This window comes from Lynx canadensis, chromosome F1, assembly GCF_007474595.2.
Source record: "Lynx canadensis isolate LIC74 chromosome F1, mLynCan4.pri.v2, whole genome shotgun sequence".
NCBI lineage: Eukaryota > Metazoa > Chordata > Mammalia > Carnivora > Felidae > Lynx > Lynx canadensis.
Window position 1 is genome coordinate 37,545,322 of NC_044319.2, and position 13,517 is coordinate 37,558,838.

Sequence of the window (13,517 nt, forward strand, 5' to 3'; positions counted from 1 at the left end):
TAATTTCATATTTTATAAATGCCCAAAGTTCATTCGTATTTTGTAGTAGCCAAAGAGCATGAATGAGATACGAAAAAGGTCTTTCTCCTCTCATTGTATAATTACAGCAGAAAATGGAAAGCAGTTATTTTTATGGAATTAGTACAACTAGGGTTTTTGCTAAAAATAACTCAAATTTAACAAAAGAGAGAAGATAAATATACTTTGAGTTCTTTTAGCTTATCTATTCTTTAAAAATGCCAAATTTATTGAAGCAGAATACCTCCTAGCCTTATAATAGAGTTGAGTTTATAAATACATCACATTCCTATTCTTTTCTCTTTTAACCACTCTTTAAATCATTAAAACTTAAACTATTCACATCTTCTATCATATCGTCTCTGTACATTGATTTCAGTAAAAATAACATTTTAAGAAAAGATTCAGGAAGAAAAGTGGTAAATAAAATAGATAAAATAGTGAAAAAGTATAAAGAAGTGTGCCTGGAGGGTTTTGTTTTTCTTTTTTATGAATGTGACATAAGAAGGGCAAATTGGTTGCTTAATGTTGGCCAACTATTGCTGTGTAACAAACCACCCCAAACCTTTGCAGCTTAAAAGAATAAAGTCATTATCTGGCTCACATTTTCTGGAATCAGGGATCTGACATGGCTTGGCTGGGTTCCTCTTGGTGCTTCTTGGATGCAATTAAGATGTTGAGTCAGCTTCAGTCATGTTGAGTTTGACTACAGGAGGATCCACTTGCAAGTTCACTCAAGTGGCTATTGGCAGGCCTCAGTCCCTTGCCACAGGAACCTTTCCATGAGACTGTTTCATGATATGGCAGATAGTTTTTCCCACAGGGAATGATCCAGGAGGAAGCAAAAGAGAGCAACCAAGATGGAAACCACATTTTTTTTTGTAACCTAATCTTGGAAGCGACTCCATCACCTACACCACATTTAATTCATTAGAATTAAGTCACTAGGTCCAACCCACACTCGAGAGGAGGCTTTGTGTATGTTTATACACAAGAGTGAAAATACCAGTTGATGAGGATCCTTGGGGCCCATTTTTAGAAGCTGCCAACCACAGTCTCTAAGACAGGGAAGTGGTTGGATCAGGGGTTAAGCATTATGTTGATGAATAATTGGGCAGCTTGAGATCTGGGTGCCCTAATTATCCTTTCCCCTCACACTATCACTTTCTTTCATTGTTGAAATCATCCAGATTTACCAGAACCCTCTCTTTTAAGTTGTCATCTCTGTTGTAGACAATGATGACTTCTTCCCAGGTAGTCATAAGCAGTGACTTGCTCATGACATAAGCAGTGACTTGCTCATGAATTTGCTCAATTAGGAAACCCTTCAGTTCATCTTTCACATTGTAACTAGTGGGTTTTTTTGAAACACAAATCAGATCATCCACTACCCTCTAATCCCCACTCCTACCCTTGTTTTAAAATCCTTCAGTAGACTCCTATTGCTCTTAGGACAGTAGACCAAGATTTTTAACATGGCTTATCCATCCTATATGGCCTTTCCATAGCCAACCTCCTCAGCCTCGAGTGACAGCAGTTTCCCTGCAGTCACATAATACTGGCCCCTAACCTTTCCTTGAACTGTCCTTCTTATCCCACAATTGATGTCTGCACATGTTATTCCCTCTGCCTGGGATGCTCTGTCTTCCTTCCCTGACCCCCTATCTCTAACTCCTTTACCAATTATCTTTTACATCTGTAAATGGAAATTTTTCCACTAAAGCAGCACTTTCCTGAAAAACACCAAAATTAAATTTAATCATAACTAGCTCAAACCAGCTGAAGCTTGTAAAAACCATAAACCCTGAATTACCTTGGTATACCAAACCCTTACTTGACCTGAGGACCCATTACTGACCAACAAACTATGACAATTTTTCTTACCCAACATGGGTATAGACCTTGGATTCATTCATCTTCTTATCCAGAGAGCTAGTTTTCAAGCCTTACTTGGCCCATCACCAAGAATACCACTCTCTAGCACTTAAAAACCTGTAACTTTTCTGTGTTGGTGAATGACCTAGTGAATTTCTTCACCGGTAAGTGTTGCCTTATGTTGTAAGTTAAATAAGATGCAACTTTGATTTATATATATATATATATATATATATATATATATATATATACATATATATATATATATGTATATATATATATTTTTTTTTCCAACGTTTATTTATTTTTGGGACAGAGAGAGACAGAGCATGAACGGGGGAGGGGCAGAGAGAGAGGGAGACACAGAATCGGAAACAGGCTCCAGGCTCCGAGCCATCAGCCCAGAGCCCGACGCGGGGCTCGAACTCACGGACCGCGAGATCGTGACCTGGCTGAAGTCGGACGCTTAACCGACTGCGCCACCCAGGCGCCCCAACTTTGATCTTTTTTTTATTTCTGTCTTTTTTTTTTTAAGTTCTGGTGGTCTTCCTTTTATTCTCTAGCCCTTTCCTTTAGAGCCCTCTAAATATGCAACTATGTGATGAATATCTTTCTCTGCCACTAGACTTCAGGTTCCTAGGAAATAATTGTGCTTATTGTGGTATCCCCCAGCACTTAGCAAAATGTTAGTAAATAATTAGGCTCTCAACACATATTTGTTTAGTGGATGAGTAAATAACTTACATTTTATGACCTTATATTTTAAACCAAGAAAGTACATATTATGAACTTCTTTCTTTCTTTTTTTTTTTTAATTAGTTGTCCAGGTCTTAAATTTTCAAGCAACAACTGGCTTTTTTTTTTAATTTAATAAAGACACATCGATCATAACTGCTTGTTAGTTTGTGTTTACCAGTTGCAAAAGGCATGTAATGATGTGGAGAAGGTGATCTCTCTTCCCCTTCCTTCTGCCGTTACCAATAATGTGCTTGGCCAGCTGTGCGGTGCTGTCCATCTGTACAGAAATTCCTTTCTGAAAAGCACAGGTGATCATATTACACCCTGAAGCCTGAGATCTGATTACTCTTATTATAGTAGCCTGAAAAGTTACAAATGTCATTAGTAGTCATTAAATTACTCAACTTGGCTTTCTAAAAGGAGCTCTGGTATTTGACTCAGAGATCTCTTATGACTGTAAATTCCACATTTTGACCATGCGTTTTCACGGGGCTGCATATTCTTTGACAGATCCTATGTATTATTTCTCTGAAAGTGACTCTCGGTAATGAAAGTAGAACCTGAACCCAAGAATTCTAATGGAAATTCATGGAAATACAAGTCTTGGAATTAAGTGTGTGTGAGTATTGGCATGCCCAAATTGTCTTCTCCACCCCTTCTACTACTCCCTTCTTTTTTGCTGTGTTCAAGCAATTTAATTCTGCATCTAATTTTAATCTGTAAACCATATCCCTTCCTGCAGCTGTAAAGCATGTGTTAGCACTTAACCAGCAGGAGGGGGTTGCCTAAGGTAAGAGGATTGATAGCATAGACCAGGCATCTTAAAAATGGCTTTGTGTGATTTGGCACCACTAAGGCTTTGCGTGCATGGGTCCAATCTGTCTGTCCGGGGTTGAGAGAGATGCAGGCAGTGAATATAGTGGAATCTTTTATTCTTATTACTTGGTGTTGATTTTTCAGGAAAATTGGCATAGGGAGGGGTGGTTTAAAGAAGTCTGAAGGCATTCACAATTGCTTTCTTAGAAGGAGAAGGAACAATAAGTGAATTTGTCTAAAAAGGATGGGGAATGACTTGGAAAATGTGATAAAGACCTGTTAAAATCGTACTGAATTGTGATGGCATTGTGTAAAGTAAAAGAAAGGATTCATAAAATACAAATTTGGCTGCTAAACAAATGCAATCTCTTCTTACTAGACTGTAATTTATAGTCTGAGAAATTAAGAAAAAGAAAAGTTTATATACCCAGGAGCTATTTTTACCTGAAGGTCAAGGGGAAAGTTAGCACCTATAATAACAATCATATATAGCTCAAATAACCCTTGAAAATCCTTAAACTATGTGTAAAGTTCAAACCATGCATGTCATTTGTGATCATTAGTGGAGAAAAATTAACATCATCCCCAAGATTTCTCCACCATTTTCTCTACCATTTTCTTACTTGCATTATCTCTTCAGATTTATTTGTATTTATTGTTTAATATAAGGAATACAATCCATCAATGGTGGAGTCCTGAGGATAAATACTGTATTTCATTGACTCCAAGATGCATCTTTTTCTTTTTTTTTATTTTTATGTATCTGAAAATACATAAGATGCATGAGATGATCGATTGCATTTGAAGATTATAACAGTCAGGGTTTGTTCCTTCCTTCGTTCTTTTTTCTGATATACTTATAAATTTATGAGTGCATTCCTTTACTGTGTCTCACCCTCCACCAAAATGCACGTTTCTGAGAACAGAGGCTTGTTCTCTGTTATATCTCCAGTGTCTAGAATAGTTCCTGGCAGAGAGAAGGCACTTAAATCCTCATCGGAAGAGTGAATGTAGCAGGTATTCTATTAGCTTTGTTTCCTCCTCATCCTGCTCTCTCCTAGAATCTTCTGTCCTCTTACTCCAATCTGGACCAGCAGCCCTCTAGGCCTGCAGGCCCAGCTTTCCAGTCTTCTGTTTCCTGTCTCTAAAGCTTTTCTTTTTCTTGGTTTAGTTCCTCCTTATGGTGGATCACAATTTATACATTGTAAAAATTTTGAGTTACTCTTCTAATTGCTATCGCTATGTTACAAACCACCTCCAAAAGTAGTGGCATTATGCTGCAACGTCCGTTTATTATCTCTTGTTTTCTGTAAGATAAGAATTTAGGAAAAACCCAGCTGGGCACTTTTTGCCTGGGGTCTCTCACTGTAGTTGCATTTAGATTGGGGTTGGAACCACTGGAGGTTTCTAGTCGCTGGGTGCTGATCAGGCATCTCTCTGTATTTTTAGGGCCTGTGTGTTTGGTCTCTTTATGTGATCTAGTTTGATCTTCTTCACAGCATGATACCCTCAGGGCAATTGGACTGCTTACAAAGAGGCTGGTTTATACTATGTATCATTATTTGTCCCTCTACTTAATTATAGTTTTATGAGTATAGAATTCTGGAATGGATCACTTTTCTTCAAGGTTTTTTTTTTTTTTTTTTTTTTTTTTTTAAGATTTTTTTTTTTTTTCAACGTTTATTTATTTTTGGGAGAGAGAGAGACAGAGCATGAACGGGGGAGGGGCAGAGAGAGAGGGAGACACAGAACCGGAAGCAGGCTGCAGGCTCTGAGCCATCAGCCCAGAGCCTGACGCGGGGCTCGAACTCACGGACCGCGAGATCGTGACCTGGCTGAAGTCGGACGCTCAACCGACTGCGCCACCCAGGCGCCCCTCTTCAAGGTTTTAAGAACAATTTTCCACTGTTTTCTGACTTTCAGAACTGTTGTTGAGAAGTTTGATGTCACTCAAATTCTAGATCCCTATATGTCCGCTAATTTTTCTCTGGCAGACTTAAGAATGTTTGCTTTATCCTCCGTTTTCTGAATTTTCATTTGAATCAGGGAACAGCTTTAATACACTAATTGAAATCTTGCTTAAATTTTAGGTTCTACTCAATTTTATGTCCTGATAACTGGATTCTCTGCATTATTTTATTAATCTTGTTAGAATCATCTGTCTGTCTTACTTCATTTAGGTTTCTGCAACAAAATACAAATACTGAGTTGCTTATAAACAACAGAAATTTATTTCTCATGGTTCTGGAGGCTGGGGAGTCCAAGATCAAGGTGCCAGCAGGGTTCCTTCTGATCAGAGCCTTCTTCCTAGTTCAAGTCAGTGCTTTCTTATTGTGTCCTTACATGATGAAAGAAGTTAGGGCATTCCATAAGGTTTCTCTTTTCTTTTCTTTTCTTTTTTCTTTTCTTTTCTTTTCTCTTCCTCTCCTCTCCTCTCCTCTCTTCTCCTCTCCTCTCTCCTCCTCTCCTCTCCTCCTCTCTCCTCTCCTCCCCTCCCCTCCCCTCCTCCTCTCCTTGCTTCTCCTCTTTTCTCCTCTTTTTTCTTTTCTTTTTCTTCTTTTTCTTATCTATTCTCTTTCTTTCTTCCCCTTCTTGTTACTTTAGATAATGATAGCTTGTCTTGTCATTAAACGTCTATTAGATTGGAAGAAATATAATAGTTAAATTCATACGTGGTAAATATATAAGTAAAATGTTAAGACTCCATTCCAGAGGCTACAAATAAATGTTGCTTCTGTATATAGTTTTCTGAAAAAAAAAAAAAAAAACTACTTTTCAAAGAGACTCAATTTTGACTCACAGCATCTAGTCTGAAGTATTATATTTTATGAGTCAGTCATTGCAAATACTGCTTGCTGAGTAGTTGTGTTTATGACTCATTCATTCAACTAATATTTATAGAGCTCTTATTATGTGTTTGACATTGCTCTCGGTGCCAGATTGGAGCACCAAACAAAATAGGTTAAGGCTCTGACTTATGGGGATTGTTTTCTCTGATGAACGAGAAAAGCCAGATCTTAAATCACTTAAATTATAGTATCTTTCCAAATATGGCGTCTGGGAGTATATACCTTGTTCTCAGATCATGTCTTTGTATTTTATGTAAATCCCAACAAAAATTAATTTTGGCCAAGCTGTCATTTTCAAAGGCATACACTATTCTTTCTCAGAAATAGTTATTCATTGAAGGCTAGATTCTCAAAATTTGAATTTAAACTAGGTGTATAGTTTAGAGTCATCCCTCAACTAGTTCTGTGACAGCAGTCATATGACTTACTGTCTTATCCCCATCTTCCAAATAGTATTTCCTTCCTCAAATGGTTCTTACGAAGATTAAAGGACACAGTATACCTAGATCATTGTGTAAATTCACTCAAGTAAGTGATAATTGTATTTAACTGTATTTATTTTTTGCAATTGACCAAGACCTAGTGTCTTTTAGGACAATAAAGACATATGTGTTATCAGCTTCAAACAAAACAAAATAAAACAAAACAAAAAAATAACAAAGCAAACAATAACAAAGCAAAACAAGGAGAAGAAAAGATGTAATGCATTTGGAGAGAAGGAAAAATGATCAAAATTTCAACACTGAAATAAATAAAAATAATAAGTGTAATACATAGGATAGAGTTTACTGTTATTACTTACTCCTACTATTACTATTTGTTAAATGGCAGGAATTATGCTAAAGTCATTACATGAATAATTTTATTTACCCTCGAAACAACACTGTCAGGTAAAAAAATATTATACCAACTATACAGCTGAGAAAATTGAGAATTAGGAAAGCTCACTAATTTCCTCATGGTTTCTCCTTGAGTAAGCTGGGATTGAATGCTCAGTCTGAATTTTACTTAATTACAAGCAGACTCTCCACTCATTGAACCAGCTTTGGTTTATTATTACTTCCTGTCATACTCCTATCATACTTCATTGCTCCATTCTCTACTGCTGGGCATACAGCATTATTACATTTCTAAAAATAATGTTGCTTTGTATATCTTCATATGTACATACATTAAAGAGAATCCTGGAAATATAATTATTGATTCAAAGTTAAAAACATTTTCCAATGCTTGATAAATAATGCCAAATTGTTTCCATAAAGCTGGCATCAGTCCACACTCACATGAGTAATGCTTGGTTCAGGAGGCAAAGAATAAATACCAGCATTAGCTAACACATAAAGTAGGGTTATTTCAAGGCTTCAGTCATTTTATAGACATCCAAAAGCCACTAAAAACCATCAGAGACAGCTGGGAAAATGAGTTTAGACCTGGGACTTTGTGGACTGACATTGCTCTATCTTCCAGGGAACGGCACAACATCTCATACCTTTTTTTTACTGTTGCTCTTCATTGATCACTTTCTCCTTCTGACTTGTGGACCTATAAGCAGGGTAAAAGGTCAGTCCACCCCATATCGTTGTGACATTATGCATCTTGTACACACCTACTAACCCTTGGCTGATTTAGTATATTTTAGCTCAAACCGAAAAAAAAAAAAATGGCATAAAAGTTTCTGCAAAGCCTATGAATTGGTTTCTGTTGGGACAGGTAAATACCCCTGGTCCAATGAGGCATTGCTGGGGAGATCACATGTTTAAAAGAAGCAGTAAGAACAAGCTTGGAAGTATCAGGAGAAACCAAGATAATCGTATTTAGGATATGAGAACATTCATTTCAGCATGAATAGCTTGTGTCATTTTCTTTATCAATTAGCTTTACTAAAGATAAGTTACTTCTGAGTATTTCAAGTTGAATTTTTAATTGTAAAGTTTTACATAATGCTTGCAAAATTTATTTCACCCATTTGCATTTCTTCTGTGACTTCTCTGTCCAGATCTGTTCATTTAACTCTTTAGGTGTTAATTTTTCCTTCATAGTTTTTTCTATATTAAGAATATTTTAAAAATTTTATATATTAAGCATATTATTCATTTGTCTTATTTATTGATTATGTTCTTTTGCCTTTGGGCATTTGTCTTTTATTGTACTTTTTGACATGCTACATACAGATTGAAGATTAAGATCTTCCCATAATTTTTTTTCTTTTTGCTTTATGTTAATATTGAAGAAGTTCTTCACCATTTCACGATTAGTAAATGTTCAACTGCATTTAATTTAGGCCCATTTTTACAATTTCAATTAATTCCTTAATTTTCTGAACTAAACCTTGAGAGACTGTGTGAAATTCCAGGTAAGATTTCATTTTCTCCCTACTTAGCTAATATTCACGTTTTTTCCCATCAGAAAAATCCATCTATTAAACATATGAGAAAACTTTATTTAGAGAACAATTAAAGAGTTCCACAACATAATCAAGTTTTTAATTAAAAAAGTACTGTGGAGAAAATACTGAACAGATGTTTGACTGTAGACAGGAATTAGTTAGGACACTATTAGAATGGTCCAAGGAAGAAGTATGAGTTTCTAAACTATGTAGTAGAAGTACACAGAAAAACTGGAATCTTAGCAGGATAATAAGAAATGAGCATTTTAAGACATTGTGCTCATATGTGCAGACGAGAACAAAAAGGAAAAGGCATGAGATGCAATGATATACAGATTGCTGGTTATTAAGTAGAGGAAGGGTGTTGTTATCCCTTGGGGAAAAGACGATGAGTTTGCTGTGGTCATGGATGGGACTGTGTCTATGGGAAGAGCAGAAGACAATTAGATATGCAGATTTGGAATATCTAGACGGGAGGTAAAGATTTGAGCGTCAGCACCTCTAAGTAGATATAAACATCATGCATGTGCTGAGATTCCTTCAAAGACTGTGAAGCATGAGAAGAGAAGAAACTCTGAACAATAACAAGGGAACATAATGGTAGACTAAGCAAACTAAGATAGGCCTCTAAAAAAGAAAAAAGGACATCACTTTTATAAAGACAGAAAGAAATTCAAATGAGAATAGGGTCACAAAAGTCAATGGAGATTGGAGCTTAAAAAAGAAGGAAGTGTCAGTAGTGACAGAGGGAGTCTAAGCAGGAAAGAAGGTTTGTTTTTGGCAATATGGAGATTACTGGTGATTTGGTCAAGAGCAGTTTCAGTAGAATAATATCATACACAAGTGGGAGAGATGAATGGGAGAAGAAGACAAATTACAGAGAGTTGAGGTGAAAACAGGAAGTCAACAACTTTGACAGTCCTGTACACTATTTTCAAAGTCTCAGCTTTAAAGAGGAGATAACAAATGGGATAAAGCAAGCACAGAGAAGATTTTTCTTAAACTTCTTTTGATTTTTGTTTGAGAAAAGAGAAAACTAAAACTTGTCACATGTTAAATGGAAAGCGCCAATACAATGAGGAGAGGGATACCATGGAGGAAGGCAGGTACTGAACCAAGCAGGAGGAAATAAGATAACTATGGGGCAGAAGCCTATAGGTTTGTAAACTGTGACTGAGGAATTGTAGGGAGTAATTAGATGGACACTAAAGCTACTCAGTGAAAACCAGAAGTGAGTTCATTTGTTGGAAATGGAATGGAGGAGAGAAGCAGTTGGTGAAGGAGGCAGACATTTGGGCTGACAATGGGGGAGTGGGGTGGGAGGTTGCTAGGTCAGAGTTGGGGGACCAAGGAATTTGGAAGCCCATGGATATGTACTAACACACATCCATATGATTATGGGAATTTTTTTTTCCAGCAACACTAAAACTGAAAAGACAGTTGTGGATAAGACAGTGAGAAACTAGACTGGCAGGAAATGATAGGAAGGGAGTGAGGTATCACAGTTTCAATCTTGGATGTGGTGAAATATTTTATGGTCATGATGAGATCTGGAGCAGGGTCCCAGGAATGGGTTTCTGCAATGAGACTTGATGGAAAATAGAATTGAAAAGGGTAAGGGATGAAACAAATAATGTATCTGACAGATTTTAAAATATGAGTATTCAAGCCTTCCAAATATTCCAAATGTAGGCACTCTCGAAGTATTTATATTATTATTACTATGATTGCAAATAACATATTATTTCGAAATATTTTGTAAGTTTATTTATTTATTTTGAGAGAGAGAGAGAGAGAGAATGAGAAAGCAGGGGAGGGGCAGAGAGAGGGAGGGAGAGAGAGAGTCCCAAGCAGGATCCACACTGTCAGCACAGAGCTCAAGGCAGGGCTCTCATTCACAAACTGTGAGATCACGACCTGAGCTGAAACCAAGAGTTGGATGCTTAACCAAGCGCCCCAGTAACTGTTATTTCAAATGATAATCTTACCACTGCCGTGGTAGAATTGAATGACATTTGTTCAATACAAAAACATACAGCCAAACTAGTTCAGAAAAACCATGACATCCAGAGTCTTTTTGTGGAAACGTCAGATGAGTAATATGAAGCAATTCATAGTCCCCAGTTGTAAGTCTAATAATACAGGTAAGCAATTTGGAAGGCAAAACACAGACAAGTGGTTAAAGGTTTATCTTAAAGTTAGATTTAATTAGACACAGAAATCTACCATATGACAAGCACAAGTATTCTGATAGTTACATAGTTAGTCATGCATTTTCCCCCTCCTTGACAAATCCATAACAAGAGAAAGGATTGTTTGAGTCAGTCCCCATCCAGAGCAGCAGAAATATAAAATTACCTGGCGTTTCTGTCCTCATCTGACCAGGACATCTAATAAAAGATAGAATGATATTTTTAAGGGCATGGGTGGCAGATGCCATGGGTGCTGATGTGCTTCCTCCTGTCTTCTTTTCCACCCACACCTCGACAGTAGGAAGGTGTGCTAACTTGTATGGTTATCATCTAGATTCCACGAATAAAATGGGTTACCTTTATTTAAAAAGTGCTGTTTGTACCATTCAGAGATGTAGCGAAGCATCATTCTCATTTAAACCAGTGCCTTTTTCATTTAAATCTGACCAGATGGTAAAAACTGAATACATAAGCCTGAAGGTGCTGCAGATTAGAAAAGTTAAAGAAAAACATTACTACGTTCAATACGTCTTTCAAAGATGGAAGATCCCTTGATTGTGCTGGCAAAAAGCGGGGCCACAGTTGCATTCATTGTTCAGTGAGCTTGTCCACACAGTTCAACCCACCGACAGCAATGAATGTTGATTGTGACCTTTTAAAAAATAATCTCTGCGCAGGGAAGAGAACATCCTGGTCTGTCCTGCTTTGGTTTCCTGTCTTCAGCAGACGCTGACGGCCATGCTGTAGTAGATGATGGTTAGCCATAGGGTACAATCAACGGTCGATGGTTTTGATTTTAATTCCAAACTCACCGACAGCGTTGAATGTTCACTGAAGCAACCTCAACCCCGAATCCTGCTGACTTTATAGTGTCTATAAGTGTCTGAAGGGGGTGGGAGACAGAAACAATAGAGTAACTTGAGTCATACATTTTATGCATTTTAAGCCATTTTTTAAAAATCTGCAAGAAGAATGGGATTCTTCCAACCAAGAGTTTGGCAAACCTCCACATCACACTGTGTGAGAGGAAAGGATCTGTTTCATTGAGCTAAAAAAAAATGCCTATCTTGGCTTAGTTCCAGAGAAATTATCTCACTCTTAATGACAGTGAGAATTTGTTATTCAAAGTAGCTTGAAGTATCAAATCAAAACAATATCTTATAATTTAAATATTGCTATGCTTATAGTATCATGTTTACATATGAGGTATTTAGGTTACACAGATTTAACCAAATTTTCTTAAATTTCCAAAAATCACATTAATGTTAGATTAATGTTAGCGTTATCCTTTTATCTGTAATATTTTTTTTCTAAAATAAGGTTACAAAACTTACTGCAATTTCTTAAAAATACTTATTTAGAAACTACCGAGCAAAAAATAAGTGAAGAGACCAGCTCAACACATTTTTCTTAGCTTATGGCACAAAACTACATTAAAACTGTGAAAGGTGAAACCATCCAGGTATGCTCCAACACCATTCATTTCTAATTACTTAGGAGATGGAAATCCTAACACCTTCGTTTGGCTTTTTTCGTATTCCCTTTGTCTAAGAGTGCTTTGTGACTTATGCTTATTTTTAAATTATTGCAAACCCGGTAGAATACATTTTTAGAATCACTTTCAATAGTTTTCTATCATCAATTTTAAAAAAAAAGTCGCTTTGGATGTATCAAAACCAAGATAGAAATCACCACTTCATGCACTTAACTGGCACCCTGTGTGGTTACAAATATCTGTGGGTGAGACGCCCCACCACAACTTGGAATACTGCTTTGAAGGTGACTACGGTCTGTTCAACCAAGGCAATTGCTGCTGAAATGTAAATGAGGGATCTACTCTGAATGATTATACATTCTAATATTTCACTTACGTAGAACATTTTATAGTCACAGGTTGTTTAATGCCTTCTAGATAAAATGTTTATGTGGAAACTGATTTTTTAGGGGAAGAGGGATTAGTGATCTACTGGGAATATGTACTGAGGTCACAATGTTAAAATATAAAGCAGTGATTAATTTGAACTTTGGCAATGTTTAATTCTTTTGAAATAACCAAATTTTTCCTACAGAATAAAACTTTTTAGGAGAATGCTTTATCAGTAAGTATTTCTGTGTTGCTGCTGGAAAGAGTATTGTGAAGGGATTGGGGATTCATTTGTTTGCGTTATCAATTACAACTGAAGGCATATCACTCCTGTTCTGTTGCCTGTGTATTGTGATATTAGTGTGAGGTCAACATACAACCATTTTCAGTCATGCCTATCCCTCTCTTGCTACATCTGCTAATATTTGTATAATAGGGATTCTATGATAAAAGACTCTAAATTATGTATTTTGCATTAACACAAAATATGTGTTGGGCTTACGCAAAACTCTAAGGCAGTTAAAATTACTTGTGATGCATTGCTATGTTTTTATTTGTTTTCTAAAATATTTTCCCATAAGTACCTTACATAATACAATTAGCTTAAACTTAAGATTTCTGACTATAAAAATGATTCACTTATAACAATAAGAAATTACATTAGATATCTTGTCATACACACATAAAATAGCAATGATAAGTACAGTGATTAATTTCTTCTTTCCCTAAGATAAATTAGATGCATGCTTCATATGGTTATAGTTTGCGGAAAGTACAAT

The 13,517-nt window shown here is 36.4% G+C and overlaps 1 long non-coding RNA gene across 1 annotated transcript in view; it reads right to left on the reverse strand.

The window, feature by feature from the left end:
- Nucleotides 1-10,767: 10,767 nt before the first annotated feature.
- Nucleotides 10,768-13,517, reverse strand: part of LOC115505240 — a 78,637-nt gene continuing 75,887 nt past the window's right edge. The window contains exon 3 of the long non-coding RNA XR_003965957.1: nt 10,768-11,757. This is a non-coding gene — a long non-coding RNA (uncharacterized LOC115505240). The remainder of the gene's footprint in view (nt 11,758-13,517) is intronic.